The following is a 20,579-nucleotide window of genomic DNA, read 5'->3' on the forward strand; positions in this document are numbered from 1 at the left end:
CAGTTATGTAAAATGTTTCACTAAGGAAAATGACAGAAAAAGTAACGCACAGTGACTTTGATGAGTAACTTTAATCTGATTACTGGTTTGGAGATAGTAACGCGTTAGATTACTCGTTACTGAAAAAAGAGGTCCTATGCCGGTAACGCGTTACTAAGTAACATCTTGTTGAACATTATTTATTTTCATCACCAATTATCATAGTAGAACAGCTTCCTCAAGCAGTTTGTGATGCATGTTGGAAACAGGAGATGAGCCCCTGGTCTGATGCGCCACCTGGCTTGAGAAACACGTTCTCAAAGACTTACTTTGAGTCATTATTTAGGGAGCACACACATATTATGAATGAATTCAAATGAGCCATTTTAATCTAGATTAATTCCAAAATTCAATGAGATTAATCTAGATTAAAAAAATTATCTATGCCCACCTCTAGTTAAAAGTGATATTTGCTTCGGCGAAAAAGTCACCAATTACACCAGGAAAAAAAGCTAGATTTGTCGCTTGTCGCTGTTTTGAAAAAAAAGTCGCCAGGGGGGCTGAAAAGTCGCTAAATATAGCGACAAAATCGCTAAATTGGCAACACTGCCTGTATATGCGTCCAGAGGGCATAATGGTGAAGTGGCAGTTGAGTGGGTGTGTGTTGTCCTGTGCTATTGTGGATGCAATGCGTGAGATGGCCTTGAGATTAAGCTCTGACAGTGTGGGTGTGGGGAGACCAATTATTTTGGCAGCTATATTTGTGACACGTGTGAGTTTGACCCGGTTTTTGACAGTGAGCATGTTAAAGAAGCAGGTGGAACAGTAGAGCAGGATGGGTTGGACAATACTTTGATACAACAGAAGGAGGAGATGGGGGACAACATACGGATGGCATACAGTCTTTGGTTGCTCCTTTTTACTCATGCATAGTTAGTCTGTTACCTTAAGGCGAGACACGGCAGGCAAAAACATCGTTTTTTAAGCACTGGTCAATTTTGAGATTTGTGTCTATTTAGCTTCCATAACATGTCTTCTTTCATACTAGTATGGATAAAAGGTCCAAAATATAGGTTTTAGGTAGCCTGGCATTCCCAGACCTGCCACTAGGCGCTGGCAAATTAAATTTGCTGCGCGTGTTGGTCTGGAGACGCTCCGTTGAAGCTTATCAAGACTACCAGAAATCTGGTATAACGTTTCAATTGGTTCTATCTAATATGGGCGCGCCAGAGCCCTTTATATGGTGCTCTGGGGAGGACGTAACCGGATGACGACAGTGACGTGCATGCGACGTCGAAGCTGTGATAGTAAACATCAAAGATGGCTGCGGATATGTTGTGTGAGTTTGAGACTGCTTTGGCCTCGACCCTTAACGAATTGGAAGACGGGACTCATAGCTTTCACTAGCAAGTAAGTGGAATGTTCTGTTTTGCCGACCGACAACGGCAAACGTTTAATTGAACAGTTTAACAGCTGTTCGCTAAACGAACGGGGCTTACGTCACTTGTGCATCGCTCTGATTGGTTGTAGTGCTATCCAACTGCGTGCAGTGGCATTTGAAATGCACGAGTAGGAGCCGCCCCTAGAGTTGGAAATTACTATTGATCGTCGCCAGACCCTCTATCGTTCAAGATATCAGGGTCAGGATTTCCAGGCTAGGTTTTAGGTGTTTATTTTACTAAACTTTGACTGCTTGAGTCTGTATTTTGCTCCTAAATTCGTCAAAAGTGAGCATTCTAACGTAACATACAGCACCGCGACCGCTGTATGAATCATAATAACCATGGTATTGTTGGAAAGCTCTGAATCTCAAGTGCAACGTTATTGGATCCAAATATGGTCATTTCCTTTGTATCAGTAACCAATCGTGAAAGTGTGAGGAGGCATTCAATGCTAGGAACGCGACCTCATTGGCTAATGCACATTTCTGACGATGTGATTCGCTAAAAGACACGGACAGAGACACAGACTGTCAGAGGATCAGAGGGGAGATGGTGGGAAGAGAGAGCGTCTGTGCCGACTCCGGAGCAGGTTGACAGACAGTGGCTAATAATGAATGAATCACATTTAAATTAGCATGTGGATGTAAATGTTACTATGCTATGGTTTATATATGTTAAGCAGTGGTATAGTGCAGCAAAAAAATGCAAGATGGCTGCCATTTTTCAAAATGGCCGTCGATGGACTGGGTCTAATATGTAAACGCTCATAATATTGCCAAAAAGCTATGTAGAAAAACAGTTAAGATGTCATTTCCAACTATATTGGGTATGCTCATTAATTTAGTGGTACATTTGAGATCACCAGTATTCAACAAAATGCATTTAGGGCAAGGTCAATGTAAAAATTTACTGCAAACTAGACAATTCTGTCAGTAAATGTAATGTTCTGTCGGTTGGTGGCGCAATAGCCAACCAGTTAAGGTAACCAAAATCCATGTGGTTCCTCATTTATGTGTCACAGATGTTCACAGCAAATATGACATGATTTCCATTAAAACTGCTTGAGTTATCGAATACACAAGGCAATCCTGCCTTATTACATCTTCTCAATGATATGCTGGCAGTTGGTGTCATAACCCTGACAACCAGCAAACTGCTGTCAACCACCAGGTGTCAACAGAACAGCTCTAGTGAGTCTTCCAGCACCCCACCCCAGACAATGAAGGTGAAAAGAGGGAATCACTATAAATCATAGGCAGCAAGGTGAAGACAGTCCCAGAACTGCCAGCCTCATTCACCAACATTCGTCCTGCATACTTCACCAATAAGATTCCTTCTCCTCCCCATGGTGATGGTTCAATTGTGCCAGGCTTCAACTTGCTGAAACTGAACCTAACCCTGGAGTATGAATGGCTAGAGGAAGTCTGTCTCATGGAAGAGATTGAAGGAGCAGTTAGCTGGGCAGCCCACCATGCATCCAAGAAGCGAAGCCAACCATTTGAAGTGAGCATTACATCACTGTTACCTCTTCTTCGAGATCAAGCCCACTCTATTGCCACGATAAGACATGTGATGGATAAGATCAAGGACACAGTAGCATTTCTGAACCCAGGACAAGTCCCTGTGATTGCAGCTGACTAGCCAATCTATGCACTGGCTAAGCAGATCCAGTGGCACTGGCCGGACCACTATGGTGAAAACAAGTTTCTCATCATGTTTGGAGGCCTGCATATTGAAATGGCTGCACTAAGGTCGATTGGAACTCTCCTTAAGGATAGTGGATGGACAGGAGCCCTCGTTGAGGCAGGAGTGGCATCATCTGGAACTGCAGAATCATTCCTCTCTGCTGCAAGCGTCACCAGAACACGCCAGGTGCACCAGATTACAGCATGCAGTCTCTACAAGCTTCTGAAAGCAGCCTACAACGATTACTACACAGATGTTGTAGCTGAAAGCCCTGATGAACCGATACATTTTGAAGACTGGTGTGAAAAACGCAAACTGCAAAGTCCACAGTTTCAGTTCTGGCACCTGGTGCTGTCGATAGAACTTGTGATTCTCTCACTCATCAGGGCATTCAGGGAAGGCAACTTCACCCTGTATCGTGAGGCACTGTCTGAACTGCTGCTATATTTCATCACCAACAACAACAACATGAACTATGCACGGTGGCTTTCCATTCATCTGAAAGATATGATGACCTTGGAACAGCAACCCCCCCAGTTAGCTGTTGAGTCCCACAATGGCAAATTTGTTGTTCATAAATCAAGCCGGGAATTCTCAGCAATTCTCAGACCATCCGCACTGAGAAGGTGGATGGTGGCTGGCCCTGAAGTGAGCCATCTGGTTGCTCAATATGAGGCAGCCTCAGAAGCTAAAGACATAACTCAACATAGAAACCACCATGAACAGACTGAGCGAACTCAAAGAGTATTCTTTCAAAAAGTAGACAGGCTGTTTACAGTGATGAAGGATATGGGCAATCCTTTCCAGGAAGAAACCAGCGACCTTCTCATCTTGGACACAAAGGACATCCAAGTGCTGCTAAAATGATAGGAACACACTATAATAGGGGCTTCACTCACTTCCGGGAATTCATGAGGGGGCTAGAATGTGCCGACAAATGCATCTTCTATGCACCAATAAAAAAAACAAGATGGACTTCTTTCGACAACAACCTGTCCTAAGCAATCCCAAGCAGAAAGTACTTAAGGAGGATTGTCACCTCTTTTCAAGACTGTTCATCTCATGCCAGAATAGAGAGTGTGATCTGAAGGAGTTCTTTCAGCATGAGAACCAGTCATTTCCTGCTGCTCTGAGTGACAGTGGGAAGCTCCACGTCTGTCAGAAATCCCATCTTACCGCCATTATTGAGAGCCAAATGAAACTGCCAGATGCTGAACCACAGGCTGATGCACTGATTGTTGCTGGTTCGTCTTTAGTTAACATGTTGACACCACAAACTTCACAGACCTTTGAGGACTATGCGACTTTGCATGTCCTGCCCAAAATACAAGCATACTCTTCAACGTACAAGAGAACAGATATTGTCTTTGATGTTTACCTGGCAGACATTCTGAAGTCGGAAACAAGGTTGAAGCGAGGAAAGGGAGTCAGACGTAGAGTTACAGACAAGGACAAAATACCCCAAAGCTGGCAGAGCTTCTTGAGAGACAGTGACAACAAGACCGAGTTATTCCACTTCTTAGCTATCAAGATTTGTACTGTAATTACTGAAGTTTGTACCTCAAACACAGTAATTGTCACCAAGGGATAAACTGTCCTCAGCAACCAATTGATCTGCCAAGATGAGTTGGCTCCCTGCAGCCATGAAGAAGCAGACACACGGATCTTTGTGCATGCCAAGGATGCTGTAACCAAGGGAATCAAAGCTCTCATGATCAGTGCTAATGACACAGATGTTGTTGTCATAGCAGTCAGTGTCATGCCATCCCTGCAGGACCTTGGCCTACAGCAGCAGTGGATTGTCTATGGTCAAGGACAACACAGGAGATGGATCCCCATACATGAGATCTGTTCCACACTTGGTCCAGAGAAGATCAAGGGTATTCTGTTCTTCCATGCATTCACTGGATGTGATGTTGTAGTATCTGGCTTCCGTGGGAAGGGAAAGAAGTCTGCATGGCAAACCTGGGATGTGTACAGAGAGGTCTCCAAAGTATTTGGCAAACTCAGCCATTATCCACCAATGTTTGCTGATGATGACCTCGAGATCCTTGAGAAGTTTGTTGTTACGACATATGACAGGTCCAGTACAATGTCAAGTGTCGATGAAGCACGGTTAGACCTATTTGCTAGAAAGCAAAGACCACATGAGGCTATTCCTCCAACTCGAGCAGCTCTCCTTCAACACGCCAAGAGTGAATGTCGTGGGAGGTGCAAATGCCACCAGTTTAATCTAACATGTACAGCACTGTGCAGCTGCAGTGCCAGGACTAAATCAGGACATGAAGAATGGCAACACTTCATGATCTCAAAATAAAAATAAAAATCGGTTTTGAAACGTCTGCATCATGAATGTCTTGTATTGTTAAAATTGGTAGAAGGAATTTTTTCTGAGCAGGTTAAAAGTAGCAGATTCAGCTTATGTATGGTCAGAAATGTCAGATTTGATAGCAAAATAATTAATTTTGGATCATTCTATCTAGTGTTAAGATGAAAAGTGTATTTTTAAGGCCCAAAAGGCGGCCATCTTGGAAAAAATGGCCACCATTTTGGATTTTCAAGTGGCTCGCGTTTTTTCCACAAACCGTGGCCCAAGAGAGATGTGCATGCAAAGTTTGGCGCTTGTATCACATTTTGAACGATTTTTTCACTTATCTGCTGCACTAGTAGGCCTATATGGCATTGAGGGGTGTAGGGCCTAATTCAATAAATTACTCTAGCTATAATCAGTGATTATCAGCAGAATTCACGTTTTTATCTTTAACGGCCGTTTTCTCAAAATGAGCTTTTTCCAATACTCTGAGAAAGATATCTCAACTTCTAGACCACTGACATCAACCAAACTTTCTATAATCATTCATAGCACTATTTTAAAGGTTTTTACACAAGGATTTGTTAATATATTGTTAATTGTCTGATTTATGATACATCTTCCTCCTAAAAACATGCCTAAAATGCATTTATAAGACATGTATATAGTATTGTTTGATTTATTAAATGAAAAAAGGCTGTATCCAAAATCTGTTGTGTAAAAACTTTAGAAACTAATATGTGCTTCAAATAAAATAGAGATTTTAACTCCGGCTTTATGCAACATCTCGATTTTTTTCTCGAAAAATGACCCAAATTTACGCATAATTGGTTAAATATTGCCATATTTGCATATTTAATCAAATATTAAAGAAAAACATGTAATACAAAAAATAATTGTGTTAGTGTCAGTAATCAACTGGCAAAGTTTCATGATGATATCTATAAGTAAAAAAAAATCCCTATTCACCTGGGGTGTCTCACCTTAAGGAGATGGCGAATAGTGAAGTTCACAAAAATAGCATAATAGGTGCTCTTTAAAAACAGTTTGTCTGCTGGCCCCCTCTACAACAGTACAAGGCTGACTGCTGCTATTGTGACATCTCCCCCAAACTCCTTATAATGACTGTGCTGATCACCATCTACATAAGGTATCACACTAACTATGCATAAGTACAGTAGTAAAGATGTACGGACGCAGTTGCCCATCTCTGTCCCGTCCTGTGCTTCCTTCTATTTAAAAAATGTATTTCGTTTTTTCTTCGTGTTTTTCTACGGAAAAACACAATTACAGCCGTCTGTTTTCAATGGACATCTTTCTGAGGAATTATTACCCGACTCACTGAGGCGCGAGCTACAGGAGTTAGGACTAATTCACCCACCGGCTCCCCCCCCCCGGAGAGGAGACGTCGAAAGCATACCTTATAGGGCTGTCAAACGATTAAAAATTTTAATCAGATTAATCACAAGATTCCGTGGATTAATCACGATTAATTCTACCATTCGAAATAGGGCCAAAAAATTACCATTTTTTCTGTATATTGTTATATGAATTGAAAGATAAAGGACAGAAGGTGAATATATACATTTAAATGTAGTTTTTATTCATCGAAAATCCAAATGATGGTGTAATTACAGCAAATAAATTATAATCAACTAAAACAACCACACCATACTTAAATTTGGCTCTCTATTCAGCAAATATAGCATAGGCTATAGGCATGTATTGAGTGAATCCATGGTTTTGCATTCCTGAATACAACCTGATTGCAGTTCGTTCGTGTGTCTGTGTGTAGAAAAGGCCCCAAAGTTCATAAGTTAGTTTTTGATATTTATAACGGTGTGTTAAGATGTGTTTTATTCAGTGTGGATAACTGTCAGTTAGGGCCGTGACGTACGGTGGCGCTGAGCATTCACCAAATAAAAAAAAGTTTCACTCTAGGATCTCGTAATTACGAGATAATATCTTGTAATTACGAGATAATATCTCGTAATTACGAGATAAGTATCTCGTAATTACGAGATCATTATCTCGTAATTACGAGATAAGGATCTCGTAATTACGAGATAAGGATCTCGTAATTACGAGATAAGGATCTCGTAATTACGAGATAAAGATCTCGTAATTACGAGATAAGGATCGCCCTCTCATTCATCAATAACGATGTCTGTGTGTGTGTATTTGTGTGCAGACGAGGTGAACCTAGCCATAGGAAAACGTAGGCAATAGCCTTGGTTTCCGGACTACAATGGGCCCCATAATCAATAAACTTATTTTAAATATTTGTTTAGGCTACTGTTCATTCATTAATCAGCGATCGCATCGGGTAGGCTACTGAGGGACACACTTTCGGCTTTACGCCCGTGATCAGCTGCTGAGGTCCGACTGGGCTTTTCTCCTGAATAGTCCCAGTGACTGCATATCTGCACAAAGTTGACATGGCTATCATTGTCATGCCCTCCTTGTAGAAAGTTCTTATGTGTTTGTATGAGTCATGGATTACACCGAGTTTAACGACTGCATTTAATCAAAGCATTCAATAAAACTGCGTTCCGATACAGTAACAAACAGGAGGTAAAAGTGAACTAGCCCACCGGGCATTCTGATTGGATGAGGCAACACAGTACGGTGGCTCCGGTGGCTCATAATGAACAAACTGCATATATACAAAGTGAAAGTGTGTCCCTCATTTCCCAATGCGATCGCTGATTAATGAATGAACAGTAAACAAATATTTAAAATAATTGTATTGATTATGGGGCCCATTGTAGTCCGGAAACCAAGGCTATTGCCTACGTTTTCCTATGGCTAGGTTCACCTCGTCTGCACACAAACACACACACACACACACACATCGTTATTGATGAATGAGAGGGTGATCCTTATCTCGTAATTACGAGATCCTTATCTCGTAATTACGAGATCCTTATCTCGTAATTACGAGATCTTTATCTCGTAATTACGAGATCCTTATCTCGTAATTACGAGATCCTTATCTCGTAATTACGAGATATTATCTCGTAATTACGAGATCCTGCTCTGAAACTTTTTTTTATTTGGTGAATGCTCAGCGCCACCGTAGTGACGTCAGTCGGCCGGAGAGTCTGTTTAGTAAGTTTCCTTTCTCTTCTCCCTCGGTCGGATGTGTGAGCGTTGCCGCAGTAATCGATCATTCCACATGTGAAGCGTGTTTATTTGAGTTTATGTGAATCACCCGTGAGTGAGTAATGGCGCTTTTCCACCGCAAATGTAGCTCGACTCGACTCAACTCGACTCAGTTTAACTTGGTTTGGTAGCAGCACGGGTCGTTTATTGAGGTAATCAGTGCAGTCCGAGGCTTGTAATGTAATCGCTCGCTATCATGTCTGTCCCAGCTTGCTGCTATAGGCTATTTAGCCTAGCTGCTATGTCTCCTCTCGTATGTTCAAAGTAACTTCCCCAACAGCCAACACAACTGGGTGAGCTTAGCGAATATATGGAGAGAAAAAAATCGGGTCTGTGATGCAAATCAAATGAAAGCGAGCCAAAGAAGGCTGCACGCGGCGAGACAAAATACACATAAAAGTCCCGGAGAGTTGTTGAGAATCAAGGGGAGAATAATCAACAGAATGAAGCCGGCAGATGGTAGTCTCTGGCCAATCAGCGGCCGGCCGTCTGCCGACGTCACCTTTTAGCTCGACTCAGCTTGCTTGGACCCTAGAGCAAGGCGATACTAAAAAAGCAGCCGCTAGCAGGTACCAGGTACCATGAAATTGCGGTGGAAACGCCAAAAATGCGAGTTGAGTCGAGTCGAGCTGATACCATGCGGTGGAAAAGCGCCATAAGTAGTCCCGATCGCTGTTATAAATTAGGCTATAGTTTATGCATGTTATTAACGACCACGATTCGCGGGTCGCAACAGCTGTTGTAACGTCTCCTCACGAGCGGAGTTTAAGCCCAATTGTTTCTTTTCCTGGATCTATGCTGCTGTGTCTGTGAAAGAAGGAAAATAAAGAGCGGATAAACCCTACTCCTCCTCTCCTAGTCTCATGCTTATAGTCTGACGTTTTTGGCCATAAGTGCTGTTCTGGCCGACACCTCTGAAGTGAAACCAGTGATACAAGCAGATCAGCGCGGTACCGATACATCCACCAGTTTCCTCCGCTACAGTGCGTGTGTTTGTGTGTAGCCGACGTTGTTGTCACGTAGCCTACACACACCTCTGAAAACTGCAGACGCTTGTTTCCTCCCGTGAACGGAGCAGAATGTTTCTCCTGTTGCTTCCGAGAGCAACTGCCGCCCACGACACAGACCGACACAGACGTGGCCGTTAGCAGCAGTTATAGGTCCGTGGTTAGTAGTTTAAAACATAGACTAACGTGCTGCTATGTTTGGCTGTGCGCAGCTACTGATCCTGGGTCAGCCACAGCGTAAGAGTGACTGTAGTGTAGAGCGGGTGGGATGCACGGGGCGGATCATTCTGCACATGCGTTAAATGCGTTAAAAAAAATTAACGCATTAATTCCAGAAATTAATCACCCTGCGTTAACGCGTTAATTTTGACAGCCCTAATACCTTAACTTGTAGGGTTAAAAATAATAATAAAAAAGAATACAATACAGTCATCCCACTCCTCCGCTGCTGACATTCTTTCATCCTGTTGTTGAAGTGCAGTCAAACTTTAAAGTTGTTGATTCAGAAACTTGACACATAAGACAGATGCAGGTTTAAAATGTTTGTCTGAAAACACATTATACACTAAACGCTTTGAAAATAGTCTAGCATAAACTGAACATCAGTCATATGCTAAACATGATGCTGCAGACAGAGGAGTCTCCTCCGGCACTGAGGCAGTGTGATCTGCCTATCTAACTATCACTATTCAGTGACCTGAATACAGCGACAGGGAAACTGTCAGCACTGGTATTTTTTTAAATTCTGGGCTCATCAGCTAGATTCATAGACCCCAAACTAAAAACATAGATAGGTTCAGTTAGACACAATCTGACAAATACAATTGACGTTGGTGTAATGGCTCTGTTCAGAACAGCTTTCCTTTGCATTCAAAATGCCATGCCATGGTGGGCAGGGGAAAAAGCAAAGCAGTGGGATCCAAGGCAAAACAGTTTTTTTGCTATCAGCAAAACAAAATTATCCCAAATTCAAATCCCCTGGGCAAATCACAATGAAGACTTATTAAAAGTTAACCAATAAGCATTTATTAAAAAAAACATACTGTTCGTGCCATACATTGAATTTTTTCTATTTAACCTTTATTTATACAGGTTATTCTTTTAAGAATTTGTGATGTGAACATCTTTCCTATGTCTTGATTGAGGTATGGATTCTGTCCCATCCCAAACAATTCCATTCATCACGACCACTGCGACCGACTGCACACAACCTAATTCCAATGTAATCTAGAGTGATGCAAATAAGTAGGTATACATTATGTTCAGATGTCTGCAATCTTATCAATCTGGTCTACGTATTTGTTTTTCAGTACTTTATTATCATCGGTTTGTTTTGTTGTAACTCTGACCACACCCACCCACAAAATGTTCAACTGTTTTAAATTTGGTGTCACAACGACTGCAGCCTGGCTATATTTGGCGTTGCCGTCATGATCAGAATATGAGAGAGTATTTGTGGCGTTTAAGATGTGTTTACTGCCCCTGAAGCAGATGTTCAGACTCCCAGAACCAATGTCCTATTGTTCCCTACCTGTTAAAGCTGCTAGACCTCAATATGAAGAGAAAGAAAATGCTCCATGATTGACTGTCCCCATGTGGCACGGACAGCCAACATTAAAGAGTGGGAAGAGGATTACGTTTATTTATACTATGTGTTTTATTTATATGAGAAGGTTTTATACAGTGAAGGAGGATCCGTGTGGGGGGTGAACAGAAGACAGAGCAGGGAGGAGAAGGACAACAGCGGCGTGCCTCTATTTAAACCTTGTCGAATTTTTTTTACAATAAATGTATTTCTTTTATAGGTTGTGTTAGTCACTTTCTTTTTTTTAAATCTTCATTTTCGAAACAAACATGATTATCCATTTTAAACATCTGCTTGTTTTCAACTTTTTGAAATACCACTTGTTTTACTGCGCTCCACCTGACGCAAAGAACCTAGCACTTAAAATTCTACCCCTTTATTTATCCCTTTTATTTGGTGAATTTAAAGAGATCTTAGGCCTCTTACAAAACCAAGGATGGCGTTAATGTTCCAGTAATTCATCAACACCTCGGCCCCCGTCACAGGATAATTCAGTTAAACCTTGGGCCCATCACATTGATTCAGGGGTTGGATATCTCATGTTCACGTAAAGTGTTTTCCAATATTTGGATTTTCATATTTCCTTGAACAACAGCAGTAGATAAAGCCCTGTTGTCTTTACTGTCTGATCAAGACCCCGAAAAAAACTTGTAAGTGCACACAATTTAATATTTAATTTTAAAAGCAAACCTTATTTAACAAGAATAAATATGTGACATGGCCTTATTTTCCTTTTTCTAACTTAGCGTCTGCCATCCTTTGGTACTTTACTTCTACCAAACTTCAATAAAAGGCATCTTGGAAGTGCACTTATGGAAATTCTTCATCATAAACTCAGCTGTGGGCAATATTTCACACAAATTCACTCCAAATGCTTTCAGCCAATGTAGTAATGAAAGGTATTTTGCAAACAATTGGTCCATTTCCTTCCAACTGTGCACTGAAGGGGAGAAAGGAGCAAGTGACGGAGTGAGCTGTGACATTGTGCTAGCATCAGCAGGCTCTCTGGGAAGCGGTCTGCCTGGAACACAGGAGTTAGTCAGGATTAATGACAATGCCAGAGTCGCTGCTCGGGCTCCTGGCTCTATAATGGCTTGACATGCAACGCAAATGAAGTCAACACAAGACGCCATATGGCATCATTGCCACGGGAACTTTTGTGATGAAACAATGGCCTTGACGAGAAAATGCATTCATTATGCATTTACTCGCACGTACACTTGCACACACACACACATGCTTGATTGTTGAGAATCACATTTGAACCAGCCCTTTTAGCAGGAAATCCTCTGATGACCAAGCAATGAGTGACATAGAGATCCACCCACAATACAAAGGTCCTAGCTCTACCCATCTCCTACGTCATTGGCATTCTAAATCTCTCAGTCATGCCTGCATCCATAATGGCCCAATTACTGCCGACGGGGATCCCACACTCCCTATCTGACAATTACATCTGTTAGAGTTAGAGAGCGTTAATGCCTAAAAAATATCAATTAAGGTGATTGATCAGGATGTTAATATGCTATTAAACAGCAGTCTGGGGCTATGGAGCATTTCTGTTGATTGGGCTGAAATGAGAGCGACCGTGCAGGGTGAAGTGATTGTAGTTTGGTCGGCCAGTTAGATTTGCAGATCTAATGAACACAGCGGTTTCAGATTTTAAAAAAAGCAAAAATGGAATGACGACTTTCTATAGATGGCTGATCCAGAAACGGACAGGTATCTGTGCCATTTTACAAAAGAGCCGGGGGACAGGCTCTTTGAAAAAATTACACTTTTAACCAGGTAACGCACACTGCCGTATTTGTCAAAGGATCCTTCACTGTAACAAACTTGAATCAACATTTACTTTTCATTACACTCACTGGCAGTCATAGTCGAGGTGCAGTATGGTCTGCTGATTCTCATTTGCAGATTGACATACAGTAAACTTTGACACAGTCTTTTTGGTTAGGAGTGATGCATTTGTTTCAACAAAGTCTTATCTCAGGTTGAAGCCATTTTTTCTTTTTCCAGGCGTTTGCCATTGCAGCACAATGAAGAGCTCCGCATGTGTAGTCTGAGATTTAAGTTACAAGCAGAGCATTTTTTATTCCCCCAGTCAGCGCAATTCGGCATAATATTAAAGATGAAGTAAGCGTCTTGTCTCCCGCAGAAACGGACACCCGCCCCGTGTGTGTGTGTCAATATGTTTGCCTATGAGTACGACGATGGTGAATGAATCGGCATAGGCTATGCGCATCTGTGGCAGTGCAGCGCTGTCTGTTGTGGGAGATGGAAAGCCGTCATTTAGTCTGCTTGTTTTTTTGAGAAAATTCGGCGCTAGTTCCTAATTTTATTTCATGTAGAAACCTGTCTGAGGGGAGGAGACAGAAGTTACGGAGAGAGAGAGAGAGAGAAATAGAGAAACAAACTGTAGTAGCCTATACGGCTGTTTATAAACAGGCATAAAAGTTTCATAAAAGTATGCGATTAATTTAGATTAATTAATCACAGAGCCTGTAATTAGTTATATAAATGTTTTTAATCGCTTGACAGCCCTAGTTAATACAGTGATCACTTACATAGTGTGCGCGTTTTATAAAGCCGATCTCTCAGTCACCCGCTCTACATGTAATCGGCAAATAAACTTTTCGGGGATCCCGAAACTGATATCCAATCAGAAGAGAGAACGCTACAAACCGGCACCCGTCTCACTGCTGGTGCACGCCCAGAGCAACAGATGGTTTAATGTGTACAATGGTGGAGCAGATAAAAATCCTTCTCAATGTCTGTTTTGATGGTTTTTATCATGTTTTATCACACTTACTTATCTGAGATGATGCTAGATAACTCGCTGCTTGAAGACCGCAGTGCATTAATGTGGTGACGTTGGGACGAGGGAGGGGACTGCTAACTGCAGTCGCTGACAGGAAGTTAGCTAAACTGACCATTCCGCTTACTGAATCTTTAAGAGGATATCTCCTATTTAGGCCCCCTGACATGATTGGACATATTTTCAATTGCAACACTGCTCCTTTTGTAGCCGTTAGATTGTTTGGAAATATAAAGGACCTATACCTGCATTGTTAGGCCTTGCACAGTGAGGCCTTGAATGGGGGCGCAGTTAAATTCGTAAGTGTAATTTCATACATTTGCAGTGTTTCAAAATGTTTCCGCTTTTAATCGTCTTGTCGATTATCAGCAGAGTGCGGCACTCATCCTCCCCTCCACCCCGCTCCCCTTTCTCCACATCAGCTTCAATTTTTTGAAAGGCTTCTAGCTGTTCCATTCTTCCCCTTGGCACGGCATTATACACTCATTTCATTTCTCATTTACAGACTGATAATCAGAATGTCATTACAGTGTCCACACTGGGCTGCTGGAGGGGTAATTGAGCAGCATAAAAGGCATTTGAAAGAGGGATGAATAATATAACTGGAGGGGGGCGGGGTGAGTGGATAGCTGGACCTGGGCCTGCTCTCTCAGGTGACTGGCAGCTATCGGGTGGAATGATGCGCCTTGGCATTCTGGTAAACCGTGTCTACGTCGTCAACCCTAATTTTTCACCTCTAAACACATTAAAGGCTTAACAGGCATTTTACATTCATCTGGACAAAAAGGAGAAAAATCAATAGGAGACTTTTAGAAGGTCAGTCAAAGCATCAACAATCACTTAATCAATACAATTACATAATGCTAGCCCTGCGTAGATTTAAATGTTAAATAGAGGGTGATTTTGTCCTTGATTGGGGGTGTTTTGGTGACTCTCTGGTTTGTCTTCCCAGTGTAATCTGCTCCCAGCTCACGTCCCTACCCAGGTATACAGGGTTAATCATACTGGGACAAACAAAATGTTATGAATATGAATTTGGTTCCCTGAAGGAGAGGAATGAGGTACAACATATTTAGTATGGGATATCACACACTAGCGTGGCTGACTGAAGACACCTCTATTCATGCCTAAAGGCGTGACACCCCAGGTGAATAGGGTAAAAAGGGTTTTAATTTATAGGATTCATCATGAAAACGTTGCCAGTTGATTACTCACATTAACACAATATTTTTTTGTATACAATTTTTCCTTAAATCTTTTATTTGTAGTCAAACAATGCCCATGACGTTGCCATGCCCCTAGTTGAATGTGCCCTCACCCCTTGGGGTAAGTGGAGGCCTTTGCTGCTATAAACCAGGGAGATCGCTTCCACAATCCAGTGGGACAGCCGCTGCTTAGACAGAGACTTTCCCCTCACCGGATTAGCAAAGCAAACAAAGAACTGGTCATAAAGCCTCACACCCTGAGTGCGGTCGATGTAGGTGCGCCGCACACGCACAGGACACAGGCAATGTAGCCTCCTCTGCTTTTCAGACCCAAAAGGAGGAGGGCAAAAGCTCCAAAACTCAAATTACAGAGTTATAAGCTGCAGGGATGATTTTAGGCAAATATGCCGCATTGGGACGTAAAGTGTCCTTGTAGCCATCCGAGGTGAACTGGGTACAAGAGGAATGCACAGACAACCTGAAGGTCACCAACCCACTTTGCAGAGGTCAAAACGAGAAAGAGTGCAGTCTTGTATGAAATAAATATCATATCCACATACTTATAGGCTCAAAAGGGGGACCAGAAAGGGCCTCGAGTACCTAAACCAAATCCCATGAGGGAACACTGGATTTAACCACAGGCCTCAGCCGACAAACTCCCTTTAAGAATTGCACGGCGAAAGGAGGAGCACCTGGTGTCACAACATCAAAGGCAACATCACACGTAGATATAGCTGCCAAATACAGTACGTCCCAAATTATTATGCAAATTATATTTTTCTCAGATTTTCCTAAATAGTCGATGCAAATGACAGTCAGTATAATTTTCAAGTCATCAACCGTTAGAGTATGATTAAAATTTTATTGAACAAACCTCCCAATGATAACAGTATTTTTTTCAAAAATAAAAAACTCAAAATGCACAATTTCAAATTATTATGCACAACAGAGTTTCAAAACATTTTATAGGTTGTAAAGAAATAAAAATGGTCATTTGTTGAATTTGCAGGATGTGAAGGTCATATTTAGTGAAATCAAAAGCTATTTCAATCAAAAACATCTTAACAGGCCAAATTACAGTCAACATAGGACCCAATCTTTGATATCACCTTCACAATTCTTGCATCCATTGAACTTGTGAGTTTTTGAAGAGATTCTGCTTGAATATCTTTGCAGGATGCCAGAATAGCCTCCCATAGCTGCTGTTTTGATGTGAACTGCCTCCCAACCTCGTATATCTTTTGCTCGAGGATGCTCCAAAGGTTCTCAATAGGGTTGAGGTCAGGGGAAGATTGGGGCCATACCATGAGGTTCTCTCCTTTTATGCCCATAGCAGCCAATGACACAGAGGTATTCTTTGCTGCATGAGATGGTGCATTGTCATTCATGAAGATGATTTTACTACAGAAGGCACAGTTCTTCTTTTTGTACCACTGAAGAAAGTGGTCAGTCAGAAACTCAACATACTTTGCCGAGGTCATTTTCACACCGTCAGGGACCCTAAAGGGGCCTACCAGCTCTCTCCCCATAGAGACAGTGCATAACGCGTCATAATCTGAGGCCACGCCCATTGTGGGGGAAAACAATACACAGCGCTCCATCCACTTTATATTGAATGACACCCGTATTCGGCAAACAAACTTAATAAAAACGTAATACGACATGCCTTTCACAAATACACGTTACTTTCTTTAAAGCCACGACTCTTGTCTGTCTATACGAGCTGTTTTTGTGAAAAAGTATTGAGTAATTTTCAATATCGAGACAAAACTCTTAACTAATGTATGCTGTATGCTAGGCTAATGTTAGCCTTCTGCTGTAGGCTAACCCTCACGGACGGGAAAAAACACCTCAATATTGAAAATCACTCAATTATTTTTCACAAAACAGCTCGTATGGACAGACAAGAGTCGTGGCTTTAAAGAAAGTAACGTTTTTTGTAAAATGGATGTTTGAATAAGTTTTAATTAAGTTTGTTTGCAGAAGACGGGTCTCCTTCAATACAAAGTGAATGTAACGGTGTTCAACGGTTTCCCCCACGATGGGTCCGACCGGACAAAAACACCTCAATATTGAAAATTACTCAATTATTTTTCACAAAAACAGCTCGTATAGACAGACAAGAGTCGTGGCTTTCAAGAAAGTAAAGTTTTTTTTGTTAAATGGATGTTTGATTAAGTTTTAATTACGTGTGTTTGCAGAAGACAGGTCTCCTTCAATACAAAGTGAATGGAACGCTGTTCAATGTTTTCCCCCACGATGGGCGTGGCCTATTTCATGCACTGTCTCTATGATTCCGTCCCAAAACATGACTCCGCCACCTCCTTGCTGACGTCGCAGCCTTGTTGGGACATGGTGGCCATTCACCAACGATCCACTACTCCATCCATTCATTATGCCTTTATCTGCACGAACCCGTCTGTGCTCTGAATCAGCCACAAAACTCTTCACAGTACGATGATCACGCTTCAGTTTCTTTGAAATATCTATTGTTTTCATACCTTGTCCAAGGTATTGCACTATTTGACGCTTTTCGGCAGCAGAGAGATCCTTTTTCTTTCCCATATTGCTTGAAACATGTGGCCTGCTTAATAATGTGAAACGTCCTTCTTAAGTATTTCATTTGGCAAGATGGCTGACAGCTCTGCTACCTGTGCAGCTCCTCTGAGCTGTTTAACTAAAGTTTGGAGTTCAAACGTACTTCTTTAATTTGTTTTTTGAAAGAAGAATGCCCCCCAAAAAAGCAAAAGAAGAGATGGATGAAATTAAGCAATCTCTCAGCAACATCCAACAAGAGATTGGTAAAATTGCCACGCAGCAATCACAGATACTTAAGCTGATTGAACAGGTAGACGGCCTCCAAAGGCAACTGGTCAATCTTAAAAATGAGAACAAAGAAAAGGATCGGGAAATAAAAAACCTGAATGGAAGAGTGGATGAATTGGAGCGGTGCTCGCGCATGGAGGATGTGGTGGTCACCGGTCTGAGGACCAGACACCGCTCCTATGCAAGTGTCACAGCCGGGGTGAGTTCCCCGCAGACCGAGTTGGAGACGCTGGAGACCCAGGTCGTTCGGTTCCTCAGTGACAGGGACCTGCCCATTCAACAACAACACATCGCGGCGTGTCACCTTCTCCCCCGCAAGCAAACCAACGCGCAGCAGCCTCCGGCGATCATAATACGATTTGTGAGTAGAAAACATAAATCCGAGTTATTGAAGCAAGGACGCAAGCTGAAGGGGACCGGTGTTTACTTAAACGAGCACCTCACGAAAAAAAATGCGGATATCGCCAGAGAAGCCCGCAGACTCAGGAAAGAAGAAAAAATCAAGGCAACATGGTCAAGGAATTGTAAGGTCTTTGTTAGACTTAATGGAGCCTCACCGGAGGAAGAAAAGGTGCTTCTCATAAGAGAGATCAATGAACTGGAGCAGTTTGAGGAAACTTAAAGGACAGCTTGTCTGTCACTGCAGCTGGCCTACTCCCGCGATCACCGTAAGGATCCATTATATTTTATTAAAATGTTATGGACCGTGTCTTCAACAGTGTCTGGCCAAAAGTTTTCCTTGTCACTCAAGAGACTCGACCCACAGGTATGAAACTTGTCCTACTCTATGTCCTCTACTGACTTAACTCCTTTAAACGCCGCAACATTCTCTCATGCATTCAACCCATTTGAGCTTAATACGGACAATGATGGAATTTATGAGACTTTTTTTAATCCTGATATGATTTATAATGCCTCAAATACTGCCAAACTGTCGTGTGATTATTTCACCGAATTACAGCTCAATAGTATGTTTCATGAGGGGGACAAATACTTATTTTCTACTCTTCATTTGAATATCCGCAGTCTGTCTAAAAACTATGATTGTTTGAAAGTATATTTATCAACATTGTTACACTCATTTTCTGTTTTAGCTTTTTCTGAAACATGGTTAAACGATGATATTATCAGTCTTTATCCTTTGTTGAACTATAATTCTACTCACTCCTGCAGAAACAACAGAACAGGAGGAGGAGTTTCTTTGTACGTCTCTAATGCTTATAATTTCATCACAAGAAAGGATTTGAGTGTTGAGTTTGATACGACACTTGTGGAAACTGTATTTATTGACATTGCATTAGGTAAAAAAAGCATTATAGTCGGCTGTATTTATAGACCACCTGATTCAGATATAAATACGTTTAATGACGCATTGTATTCTACTTTAGAAATCATTAACAAGGAAAATAAATTATGTGCATTATTGGGTGATTTCAATATTAACTTGCTCAGAGATGATCTGGTATCCACGACAGTCTTTCTGAACACACTTTACTCTGTAAATTTCTATCCTTTAATTACCAAGCCATCTCGTATTACTAGATCATCAGAATCTTTAATCGACAACATTCTTTTTAATTCTCTTGATTATGAAATCACTTCGGGTTTATTGATGTTTGATATTTCAGATCATCTTCCTGTATTCCAGATTGTTCATGCTATTGATCCTCCTAACTCTAAAGGTATTGATTCCACTTGTGGCCAATTTAAATTTCGTAAATTCACTAGAAATAATCTGGAATCTTTCAAAACAGCCATCAGGTATGTCTCCTGGGATGAGGTTCTTGGGCTAAATGATGTTGTTGCAGCATACCACCTATTCATAGTACTTATTAATTCTGCTCTAGAATCATCTTTTCCCTTGATCAGCCCTAAATCTAAAACTAATTATTCTAAAGGGAGACCTTGGATTACTGAAGATCTGAAGAAACGCTCCCGTAAAAAAAATAAACTCTATAGGAAAGCTATTACGAACTCCACCCCTTCTAGCATAGAAATATATAAGAAATATAAAAACAAATTTATAGCTGATATAAGGAAAGCAAAAAAAAATTATTATGCAGTAAAATTCACTCAAGCTTCAAACGATATCAAGTCAACCTGGAACCTCATTAATCATTTGTTGAATCACAAGAAATCAGAAGTAACTGCACCTGTAGAGATGCGTGGGAAAGAGAGAATTCTCTCAAACCCTAACGAAATAGCTGATGGCTTTAATAATTTTTTTGTTAATGTTGGCTGTGATCTGGCATCAAGTATCTTGGGTACAAATGAGAACCCTTGTAACTTGATTAAGGGGCAATATCCTCCTCTCAATACCTTTGTACCTCCAACTACACAGGAGGTCCATAATATCATCATGGAATTAAAGAATTCAGCCCCAGGTCATGATGGCATAAAGAGCATTTTGTTAAAAGAAACCACTGATCATTTAATTCAACCGCTAACCCATATTCTTTCTTTATCACTCCAATCTGGAATTATTCCCCTCCATCTTAAAATTGCTAAAGTTATCCCTATTTTCAAAACAGGTGCTACTGATGATTTCGGGAACT

This window comes from Ammodytes marinus (genome assembly GCF_949987685.1).
Source record: "Ammodytes marinus genome assembly, chromosome: 10".
Lineage (NCBI taxonomy): Eukaryota > Metazoa > Chordata > Actinopteri > Uranoscopiformes > Ammodytidae > Ammodytes > Ammodytes marinus.